Source organism: Rhinopithecus bieti, unplaced genomic scaffold, assembly GCF_001698545.2.
Source record: "Rhinopithecus bieti isolate Rb0 unplaced genomic scaffold, ASM169854v2 scaffold_84002, whole genome shotgun sequence".
Classification (NCBI taxonomy): Eukaryota; Metazoa; Chordata; class Mammalia; order Primates; family Cercopithecidae; genus Rhinopithecus; species Rhinopithecus bieti.
In genome coordinates, this window is record NW_016841755.1 from 2,036,046 (window position 1) to 2,048,525 (window position 12,480).

Sequence of the window (12,480 nt, forward strand, 5' to 3'; positions counted from 1 at the left end):
ATCTGGCTCATGGTTCTGGAGGTTGGGAAGTCCAAGACCAAGTGGCTGCGTGTTGTGAAAGCCTTCTTGCTGTGCCATCCTATGGCAGAAGGTGACAGGGCAAGACAGCACGCACTTGTGAGAGCAGTAGAGCTCACAGCCTCAAATTCACTTAAAATCAGCAGTAATCCATCCATGAAGGTGGAGCCCTCACAACCTAAACACCTCACACTAGGTCCCACCTTCTGAAACTGTCACATTCGAGACTAAGTTCCAACACATGCTTTTTGGGAGACATATTCAAATCATAGCAATTGCCAACAGTATATATTATCAATTTTTAAATGTCTTGTATATTATTACCAAAAGGTTCATTTACATTTATATTTACTGGACATTTATATTTATTGGCCATTTATTGGCCAAATATATTTATTCTTTGATAAATTGATAATTTTGGTTGTTTACCACCCAAAACACCTCTTTACCACTCAGTCACTGATGGCTTTGTTTCTGCCATCATTGATAATTTTGGGTCTGTCTTCTACACCCCTACTTGTGTCACTATTCTGAGTGATCTCAATATCCATGTAGAGAGATGGTCTTTCTAATATCTGGTTTTCTCAGTTTTTTAAACTTCTTCATCCCCAATTACCCTTGCTTCCCCCTTTCTTTGCTGCAAACCCCCATGGTCATACCCTGGAGTCATCGTCATTGATAACTGAGCCATTTCTGAACTCTCCACTTCAAGACTTCTACCCGGTGGCCATCACTTCTATTCTCTCACCTCACATTCCCTAGAGCTATGCTCCACCAAGACAGGAATGCTATAAGTATTTCATGGATGTGAGTGCCAGGGGACTGACAAGAAAACATGATTTTAAATCCTGAAGTCCCTAAACTAAACTCATATAATTTCTTAACGTTAAAATAAGTGTGAACATTTATCCATTTTAAGAATTGAACATGTCCATTATGGAACAACTTTCTCATTACACCCAATGTTAGTTGGGCAAAAATGTCCACTTTCCAAATTTAAGTTGGGCATTTTCATTTTTATATGGCTCTCGAAAATAGAAAATGTGTGAGTCTCATTGGTCTTAATTAAAAATTGGATATTTTTTCTTTTGTGAATAAATCTCCAAAACATGTCCCTGAGAGTCTGATTCCTTTGTACATTTGACTGGTCTTGGTGAGGTAGAAAGTTTTATCTGATTCACTATTCCTACTCTGTGGCTAATGGATAAGGGTGGGTGTCATTAATGTCCGAAAACTACCTAGTCTGTGGGATATAACTTGCTGAGAGCACTGTGGGGCTTCACTTCTCTTCCATCCATCGGTGATTCTGTCTTCTTCAGATAAAGTCAAATTAACACATCTAACATTTTGATACAGTCTTACTCATTTTCATCCTTGTATTTTTTTTTAAAAAAAATCTCATTAATCTATTAACCAAGTGTCATTTTAAGTGTCTCATAAACCTATTAGCCAACTACCATTTTAGAATTATGGAGTAAGTCTCAAATTGGTAACTGCAAAATTAGTAGGTCATTATTTTAGGCACCATGAAAAATTACAAGTATTGGAAGCGTCTTTCTTTATATTCAAAATACCTAAAATAGAATTAGGAGCTAAGACAGACATATAATGTTGTATAAAAGTTGAAATTGTCACAGAAATATTACAAACATATACATATATATGAATCTGCAGATATGTATTATAAATGTTTACATATATTTGTGTGTAGGTGCATACATATGACATCTAGACATATATTTACATGGTGTGTGTGTGTGTGTGTGTGTAAGTTACTAGTGTTAAAGGGTTGAGGTAAATGGCAAACCAATTGGAAAACTAGACAATAGAATTTTTGGCTCATGTTCTGCATAAGTAAATTAAAGTATATTTCTGAATACATGTGGAGTTTCCCATGGAAAGCTATTAAAAGGAAATGTAATGTAATTGAAATATTCATTCAGAGGGTAAAATTTTGTGTTCCTTGACTGTTGAAGGTTTTATATTTAATCTATATTTTTTCACTCTGTTCTGGAAAATTTTATTGTTATTTTATTAAGAAAACATAAGAAACCAAATGAGGACTTGTTCTGTGTTCCTGGAAATGATCATTTTCTTCTTGAAACATCATGCAAGTTTCAGTTGAATTTCAAGCCTCTTCTTTCTATATTTAAGGCAATGTAAGTCAAAGCAGAACGAAGTGAAACATTTGCATGCAACTCCACACCTTCAGTCTCCCCGGGTGGTGCAGGTATAATAGACCTAGGCCCTGCAATCTGCCTCTATGTGGGGCTTATTCCAAATGGAACATGGACTTGCAAATGCTTGCCTTCCACGGTGGCTTTCTCTGGTGATGAGCAGTGAGTGCACCTTCCAACGTGGCAGGAATAACTGCAAGTCTGTGTCAGTGCAGAAGACAAGCAAATGAGCCCCAAGATGCCTTGTGTTCTCTTATTCTTCCTGTCAACTTCCATTTCTCTTTAAGGGACTTGCACTTTATTCTGAAACAATCAGTCACAATGATTTTGACCTTTGGTTTTATGCTAGACTGTTTCCATTACGAGATGTGCATTTTCTTCCAAAGAAATGATCAGTATCTCAGTAACTAATGTATTTATGAGACACAAATCAGAAAAGATACTTAAAAACACACACACACACAGAGTGTCTGGGTGGGCTGGGGAGGAAACACCTACCGAAGTTCCTCCTCTCTGGCCTGCTGCCTCTAATGGGCAGAGGGTTGTTAGTGGATGTCCTCATTCCTCTTGGGGTGAAAACTGGGAATTAGATTAAAATCACCAATTCACATGTTTAAAACTTCTAAAATGTTTGTCTCTTAAATTTCAGGATTGCATATATTTAATTCTTCAGGCAACTTTTCCTCTGAAATGTAAATTAAAACTAGAAGATAAGATTGTTTCTATTAGACTGTAAAAATATCAGTGTTGGAACAATAATGCAAATGCAGGCCGGGCATGGTGGCTCATGCCTGTAATCCTAGCACTTTGGGAGGCCAAGGTGGACAGATTGCTTGAGCTCAGGAGTTCAAGACTAGCCTGGGCAACATGGTAAAGCCCTACCTCTACAAAAGATATAGCAATTAGCAGGGCATGGTGGCATGCACCTGTAGTCCCAGCTACTCGGGAGGCTGAGGTGGAAGGATTGCATAAGCCCTAGGAGGTAGGAGGTCAGGGGTACAGTGAGCCATGAGCCATGATCACACCACTGCACTTCAGCCTGGGCAACAGAATGAGACCCCATCTCAAAAAAAAGGATTTTTACTCTTAAATCGTAAAAAACAAACAAACAAACGAACAAAAACTACTTCATTTTATTCATTTAGTATATTTCCATGAGACCTACTAAAACAGAAAAAGTTTATACTAACTGGCACAATTGTTCCTGATACCTTGTAGAGATGGAGATAAAAGGTCAAAGTGATAGCTATCTAGAGAATCTGCCATGATTCAAGGTAAGTTTACAAAGGGTTGGATAAAGGCTTGCAGAGAAGCCAAAATATATCCTGCAATTCTAATGCTAAGTGGCTTTGCATTGGAAAAATGCCTAAAGGCCTTGTGTAACACGACCACTTACTAATGACTGATGGCATATTGACAGGGAAAGAGTGGGGATACAGCTTTGTCATGGCGATGCTCAGTGTGTGATCAGCCTTAAGCATTAGGCCAGGTGTGGCTGTGCAGCCCAGGACTCCATTCCCTTACCTGCATGACAGACCAGCGATGCCCACCAGAACTAGAAGCCCATCATGAAGCAGGGCAGGAACCCCCACAGCAGCTCCACTGTGACTCACCAGAAGGCAGCTTCTAAAATCTTGAAGGGAGCAGAGTGGTGAGATTTTTTGAGAATCTTATTTCAGCATTCTGCTCTAAGATCATTGCAAAATAAATGCAAACATTCTCAAGCACCCAGGGAAATCCAGACGTTCCTGAGGAGCGGTCAGCACCAGGCACTGTGAATCCCAGGGAATCCCAAAGGGACCAGGGATACACCCCAGCAGGGGAGGCTCAAGTCCCCACACTCCGCAGATGTACTTGGGGTCAGGGGATCCGTGTAAATTCTACATCCTTAAGCAGACACATCCAAAGGGCTCTTGCTGCTCCTGGTAAGTTCGACGTCCCTCAAGTGGATCGAGTCCCTCCCTAGACACGGCGGTCTGCACAGCTTTTGGTCCATGCCCGATGGACACGGAGTCCTAGAGGAAAGACTGCAATCTAATTAAGCCTCTCTGTCAACAGTAAATAAAAGGAGTAACAAAGAAATACGTTGGAGTCTTGTTGGTTTATTTGCTTACATCAGAAACAATAACACAGAAAGAACAAATAGAACCCCAAGGGGAAAATAAGTCTGGTTTTCTCTACCCAAAAGTCATGAGAACATTAAAAAAAAAAAAAAAGAAGAAGAAGAAGAAGAAGAGAGGAAAGAAATACACAGGCATTTTTCTGAGATTTGCGGTAGGAAGCAGAACTATTGGAATTGGACAGTGTGCCACCTGGAGACCAAGAGGCCCAGGCCCTGCCTCTGATGACCGCAGCCACCTCAGGACTAGGCCAGCATCCCCTCTGATGTCCCTAAGGGTCTCTGTGTTCAGACTGAAGATTAGTATCAGGAAGAGGCCATTGTTAATTGATTAGCTAATGTTCATAAAGCGCTTTGAAGCCAAAGAGAGCTGTATACATGCTTATTAATGTTAGTTATTGTTATTAATAAGTGAATATGTTTTTAAATGTTTGGTTTAGAACACTGCAGTGCTTTCTCCCTAGCGACTATGCAGGGGAAGTGGAATAACAAGCACTTGGGGTCTTGCTTCCTGGTCTTCTTTCTCTTCCGCTCTCTGTGGACAGAAACTTCTGGTATGCAGCTCAGCTTCCTCTCTGCAGGGAGTAGCCCCTCCACTGGGTGCTCGCACCCTATTTATGGGGACTCTTTGCCAAGGGTGAGGACCTGAGCTGGGTGAGACTGCTGAAAACTTGGTTTGTGTATTTATTTTTAATTTATTCTTTTAATTGTCAAAAAGTTTTCTCTAATTAAGTCTACCTTGTCCTTAACAATTGCTTTTTTCCAAGACCTTCTCATTCCATTTTTTAGAAATCACTTTAAACACTTTGATCTTTGAACAAACAGATGACCATGCATTGAGTAGCTTTTATTTGGTACCCTGTGTATGCATCACAAATCCAGGTTGTTTAATGTTCTCATTCCCTGCTATTTGACTCTAGGTATAATCTGACATCTGCCAACAAGCAATTGTTGCATCTCCAAATGACACCTATTTGCTAAGCCCAGCTCATTGTCTTCCTGCATGGTACTTCTGAGGTCTTTCTGGCTGGAAATTGGCTCATCCTTCTATGGCCTCTTGCAGCACATTTGTAACTATTTTATGTCACTTGTAACATTCCACCTTTTAAAATAGTTCTCCATGTTTATAGTTTAACTCCTTAAGCAAGGACTATGTCTTAATCATTGACTCATCACAAAATTCCTTATGCATAGTAGATCCTCAATAAATATTCGATAATTACTTTCAAAAGTTCAGGTTGCATTTACCCTGAAGAACTACTAGAAATATATATTTTTAATTATAAACATGACTATTCAGAGGACTGACAGCAACCCTGAGTGCGAATAACAGTCCTTGATCAAAATTTCCCTTTCCTTTAATGAATATGCGGTATCAGTATAGGAAATGTTGTGTTACTAGAAGAATTAAAGGAGACTTTGGTAAAATGGTAGATAGAAATGGTAGAGAGTGGTTAGCTCCAAACACATAAAAATACTAGGTAAAATAGAAAGCATCGTTTAAAACTCCGCTGCATTTGAAAGATAGGAAAATCTGCAGGTTTCAGAAACTAAAAGAAGAGTCAAAGGCTCTGTGGAAAGCAGAGAAGACCCCACACAACACCTGGCCTCTGGTTACACAGGAGATGCTGCCACAGCCTAAGCCGGGCAGGACTGGGGCTGCATTCTTCGGTGCAGAGCACAGAACTTCAGAGGGCGTCGGGTGGGTGAGATGGATATGAGTGAGATGGGTTCACTTGTTGGCACTGGGAAGCAGCAAGGAAGCTTGCCACCTGTCCAGATTCTAGAATGGACAGGAAAAGCCATCTGGGAGAAATCAAAGCTCTCAGACATGATGTTTGGCTTTGAGAATCCATGGAGGGAACTCAGAACCAAGAAATTAATATAAATGTTGGGCCTGGACCACTGAAACAGTTAGGGGTCCAGCATGAGCAAAAAGCCAAAAGAAACCAAAACAAAAACATGGAAGAATACAGGATGATCACAAAACAAACAAGTCCTTTGGACGATAAACTAATGGCAAACCACTTGAGGAAATGAAGCAGTATGAGTGAGAACCAGCAGATTTAATTCACAGGAACATTAGAACCCCTCAAGAAACAGAAATAACACAGCCTTATGAACGAATATAAGATAATGCTTAGGTTTAAGATGGTTACAGAAATTTTTACAAGAATGGACACCATAATAAAAAATACAATGATATTTTAAAAATTGGCAGGAGCTTTATTCCCACCCCGCCTCCCATAACCTGCCCTTTGAGTGTGGGCTCAGTGATTCGAGTGTGAACTTAGTGATTTGCTGCCCAAGAGTAGTATGACAAAGGGGAAAGTCAACTTTACAGTAGAGAAAGTCTTGACAGGCACTGCCTTGGCCAAGGGATCAAGGTTAACATCGTCAATAACAAGTGATGTTGATAGCATGTTCTCTTGATATTATGGGGTGAAAATGCCATTTCACCTTCCATAATCCCAGTCTTATCATGAGAAAAACATAAAACAAATTACAATTGAGGGACAGGCTACAAAATACCTCACCAGTACTCAAAACTATCAAGGTTGTCAAAAACAAAGAAAGTATAGCCAAGAGGAGCCTAAAGAGACACAATGATTAAATGTAACAGGGTATTCTAGATGGAATCCTGAACATGAAAAAATAAAAAGAAATTAGGGGAAAAAAACCTAGTGGAAGTGTGGGATTTTGTTAATATGAATGTACCAACCTTGGTTTCTAGTTGTAATAATGTGCCATAGTTAATTTAAGATGTTAACAATCAAGGGAAGAGAAACTGTACTATCTTGGCATACCCTGTATCTACTCTTAAAAATTGATTAGTTAAAAAAAGACATGTGAAATCAACAAGATGATGGAATAGAAAGCCCCAATGCTTGTTCCCTCACAAAAACAATAAATAAACAACTACATAACAATGAAAATAGGTCTGGGGAATCTCTGGACTTTAATGAGGAGCAACAGAAACCCTGTGGAGCATAGGAACTGAGGATGGAAACACAGAAAAATTGGGAAGCATTTTACCTCTGTCACCCCATCCTCCATTCCAGAGCAGCTCAAAACCAAGAGGGATCCCCAAGAGAGGGATTTCTCCCAGCAGGGAATAGGAGGGCAGAGGGACCACAGCAATTCTCCTCTCTGTTATGGACACCTGCAGCTCTAGACAACAAGGACACCCCAGTGTCTTCATCATGCTGATCCCAGCAGACAGAGTTGCCTGGAATCCATGATGCAGTGCTCTCCCTAGATAAGGAGCCACCACTGTGTCCCCTTCTCAGGGGCAGGAGCTACTGCTACACTGTGCCCTGCCCTCAGGTTCCCATGTCTCTGCTGAGCCCTGCCCTCCAGGAACAGAGCATCATAGTACTTTACCCTAGACAGATAAACAGCTCAATAACACAGGAAAGGAATAAATGAACCAAGTAAAAAAGTTCAACAAAGAGAAAGAAATCTTCAAAAAACTCCAAACAGAAATTCTGTAGCTGAAGAATGCAACGAACAAAATAAAAAATGCAACAGATAGCTTTAACAGCATACTTTGATTAGGAGAAAGAAAGAATCTGCAAACTTGAAGACCGATCCTTTGAAATTATTAAGTCAGAGGATAATAAAAAGGATAAAAAATAGTGAAGAAAGCCTACCAGACTTACAGGACACCATTAAGTGAACAAATATACATATGGGGGGTCCTAGAAATAAAAGAAAGGAAAAAAGATCAAAAAGTTTATGTAAAGTAATAATAGCTGTAAACCTCACAAGTTTTAGGAGCAATACGGATACCTAGAGTCATAAATCTCAAAAGTGTCAAAACAGATTCAATCCAAAGAGGACTTCATTGGGATATGTTGTAATTAAATTGGCAACAAAGACAAAGAGAGAATTTTAAAGCAAGAGAAAAGCAACTTGCCACGTATGAAGGAACATCTATAAGGCAATCAACAAATTTCTCAAGAAACACCTTGCAGGCCAGGAGAGAGTGAGATGATATACTTAAAGTGCTGCAAGAATAAAACTACCAATCAAGAATACTTTATTCAGCAAAGTCGTCCTTTGGAAATAAAGAAGAGATGAAAGACTCTACCAGAGAAATGAAAGATGAGGTTGTTCATTACCACTAAACCTGCCTTAGAAGAAATGCTAAAGGGAGTTCTTCATGCTGAAATAAGAGGATGTTAATTAATAGCATTAATATACATATATATATTCCATGACTAATACATAATATATATGTAAATTTTACTTGTAAAGGTAATAATGAAAGGTAAGTAAAGGTAAATATATAGTGAAATTCAGTATACTCTAATGCAGGAATGGTGCTCTGTAATTTACTTGTAACTGTACTTCAAAGGTTGCAAGTATTCAAAACACCTATAACTATAATAATTTGTTACTGTAAACACAATATATCAAAACGTAAAATGTTAAGTTGCTCTCTGCTTAAAATCCACTTATAAATATAATATGCTTTATGTAAGTCTCACAGTAATCAAAAACCAAAAGCCTATAGTGGATACACACAACATAGAGAAAAGAATCAAAGCATACTATCACAAAAAAATCAATTAACAAAGGAAGACAGCAGAAGAGAAATAAAGGAACAAAGAATTAAAACAATCAGAAAACAATTAGCAAGATGCCAATAGTAAGTCCTACACAGCAACAATTACATTAAATATAAATGGATTAAAATCTTCTGTTAGAAGACACAGAGTGGCTGAATGAATTGAAAAATAAACAAAAAACAAAACCCAAAGACTCCATGCTACCTACAAGAGACTAGCTTAAACTTCAAGAACACTAATAGGAAAGTTAAGGGATGAAAAAGATGTTTTGTGCAAATGTAAACTGAAACAAAAAAAGAGTTGCTATACATACATCACAAGAAATAGACTTTACGTCCAGAACTGTAACAAAAGACAAATAAAGTTATTATATAATTATTATAAAGGACTCAATTCATTAAGAAGACATAACAATTGTAAATAAATATGTATTCAATATCAGAACAAATGAATATATAAACCAAATATAAGCAGAATTAAGAGAATGAATAGATAGCAATACAATAATAGTAGGAGACTTCAATACCTCACTTCCAAAATGAATAGAATATCCAGACAAAAAAAATCAATATAGAAACAATGGACATGAACTACTCTTTATGCCAAATGAACCTTATAAACATGTGTGAAACTTTCTATCCAACAGTAGCAGAATACATATTATTCTCAAATGCACACAGAAAATTTTGCAGATGTCTTACTTCATTCAGGCTGCTATACAAAATATCTTAGACTGAGTACTTTGTAAATAACAGAATTTTTTTCATTCAGTAAACAAATATTTATTAAGTGCAAACTATATACTAAGCATTAGTTGATAAACATCACATTTGTTACCCAAAACAGATCCTTTATCTTATTTTATTTTATTTTATTTTATTTTTTATACTTTAAGTTCTGGGATACACGTGCAGAATGTGCAGGTTTGTTACATAGGTATACACTTGCCAAGGTGATTCACTGCACCCATCAACTCATCATCTACATTAGGTATTTTTCCTAATGCTATCCCTCCTTTACCCTCCCACCCCCCCAAGAGTACCCAGTGTGTGATGTTCCCCTCCCTGTATCCATGTGTTCTCATTTTTCAGCTCCCACTTATGAGTGAGAACGTGTGGTGTTTGGTTTTCTGTTCTTGTGTTAGTTTGCTGAGAATGATGGTGTCCAGCTTCATCCCTGTCCCTGCAAAAGACACAAACTCATTTTTTATGGTTGCATAGTATTCCATGGTGTATATGTGCCACATTTTCTTTATCCAGTCTATTTTTGATGGGCATTTGGGTTGGTTCCAAGTCTTTGCTATTGTGAACAGTGCTGCAATAAACATACGTGTGCATGTGTCTTTATAGTAGAATGATTTATAATCCTTTGGGTATATACCCAGTAATGGGATTGCTGGGTTAAATGGTATTTCTGGTTTTAGATCCTTGAGGAATTGCCACATGATCTTCCACAATGATTGAACTAATTTACATTCCCACCAACAATGTAAAAGCTTTCTTATTTCTCCACATTCTCTCCAGCATCTGTTGTTTCCTGACTTTTTAATGATCATCATTCTAACTGGCATGGGATGGTATCTCATTGTGGCTTGACTTGCATTTATCTAATGACTGGGGTGACGAGGTTTTTTTCCCACGTGTTTGTTGGCCACATAAATGTCTTATTTTAAGCAGTGTCTGTTCATATCCTTTGCCCACTTTTTGATGGGGTTGTTTGTTTTCTTGTAAATTTGTTTAAGTTATTTGTAGATTCTGGATACTAGCCATTTGTCAGATGGNAATGGGATTGCTGGGTTAAATGGTATTTCTGGTTTTAGATCCTTGAGGAATTGCCACATGATCTTCCACAATGATTGAACTAATTTACATTCCCACCAACAATGTAAAAGCTTTCTTATTTCTCCACATTCTCTCCAGCATCTGTTGTTTCCTGACTTTTAATGATCATCATTCTAACTGGCATGGGATGGTATCTCATTGTGGCTTGACTTGCATTTATCTAATGACTGGGGTGACGAGGTTTTTTTCCCACGTGTTTGTTGGCCACATAAATGTCTTATTTTAAGCAGTGTCTGTTCATATCCTTTGCCCACTTTTTGATGGGGTTGTTTGTTTTCTTGTAAATTTGTTTAAGTTATTTGTAGATTCTGGATACTAGCCATTTGTCAGATGGATAGATTTCAAAAATGTTCTCCCATTCTGTAGGCTGCCTGTTCACTTTGATGATAGTTTCTTTTGCTGTGCAGAAGCTCTTTAGTTTAATTAGATCCCATTTGTTAATTTTGGCTTTTGTTACCATTGCTTTTGGTGTTTTAGTCATGAAGTCTTTGCCCATGCCTTTGTCCTGCATTGCATTGCCTAGGTTTTCTTCTAGAATTTTTATGGCTTCAGGTCTTATATTTAAGTCTATAATCCATTTTGAGTTAATTTTTGTATACGGTGTAAGGAAGGGGTCCAGTTTCAGTTTACTGCATATGGATAGCCAGTTTTCCCAACACCATTTATTAAATAGGGAATCCTTTCCCCATTGCTTGTTTTGTCATGTTTGTCAAAGATCAGATGGTTGTAGATGTGTGATGTTATTTCTGAGGTCTCTGTTCTGTTCCATTGGTCTATATGTCTGTTTTGGTACCAATACCTTGCTGTTTTGGTTACTGTAGCCTTGTAGCATAGTTTGAAGTCAAGCAGTGTGGTGCCTCTAGCTTTGTTCTTTCTGTTTAGTATTGTCTTGTATATACAGGCTCCTTTTTGGTTCCATATGAAATTTAAAGTAGTTTTTTTCTAATTCTGTGAAGAAAGTCAGTGGTAGCTTGATGGGGATAGCATTGCATTTATAAACCACTTTGGGCAGTAGGGCAATTTTTTATGATATGGATTCTTCCTATCCATAAGTGTGGAATGTTTTTCCATTTGTTTGCATCTTCTCTTATTTCCTTGAACAGTGGTTTGTAGTTCTCCTTGAAGAGGTCCTTCACATCCCTTGTAAGCTGTATTCGTAGGTATTTTATTTTCTTAGTAGCAATTGTGAATGGGAGTTCACTCATGATTTGGCTCTATTTTTGTCTACTATTGGTGTATAGGAATTCTTGTGATTTTTGCACATTGATTTTTGTATTCTGAGACTTTGCTGAAGTTGCTTATCAGCTTAAGGAGCTTTGGGGCTGAGACAATGGGGTTTTCTAAATATACCATCATGTCATCTGCAAACAGAGACAATTTGACTTCCTCTCCTCCTATTTGAATACCCTTTATTTCTTTATCTTGCCTGATTGTCCTGGCCAGAACTTCCAGTACTATGTTGAATGGGAGTGGTGAGAGAAGGCATCCTTGTCTCATGCTGGTTTTCATATGGAATGCTTCCAGTTTTTGCCCATTCAGTATGATATTGGCTGTGGGTTTGTCATAAATAGCTTTTATTATTCTGAAATTTTTTCTCACAGTTCTAGAGGCTGAGAAATGCGAGATCAAGGCACCAGCAGATTTGTTTTCTGGTGAGTGACTGTTCCTCATAGATGGGGCCTTCTATATGGCCTCACATGGTAGGAGGGATAAACAAGCTCCCTCAAGCCTCTTTTGTTACAGCGCTAATG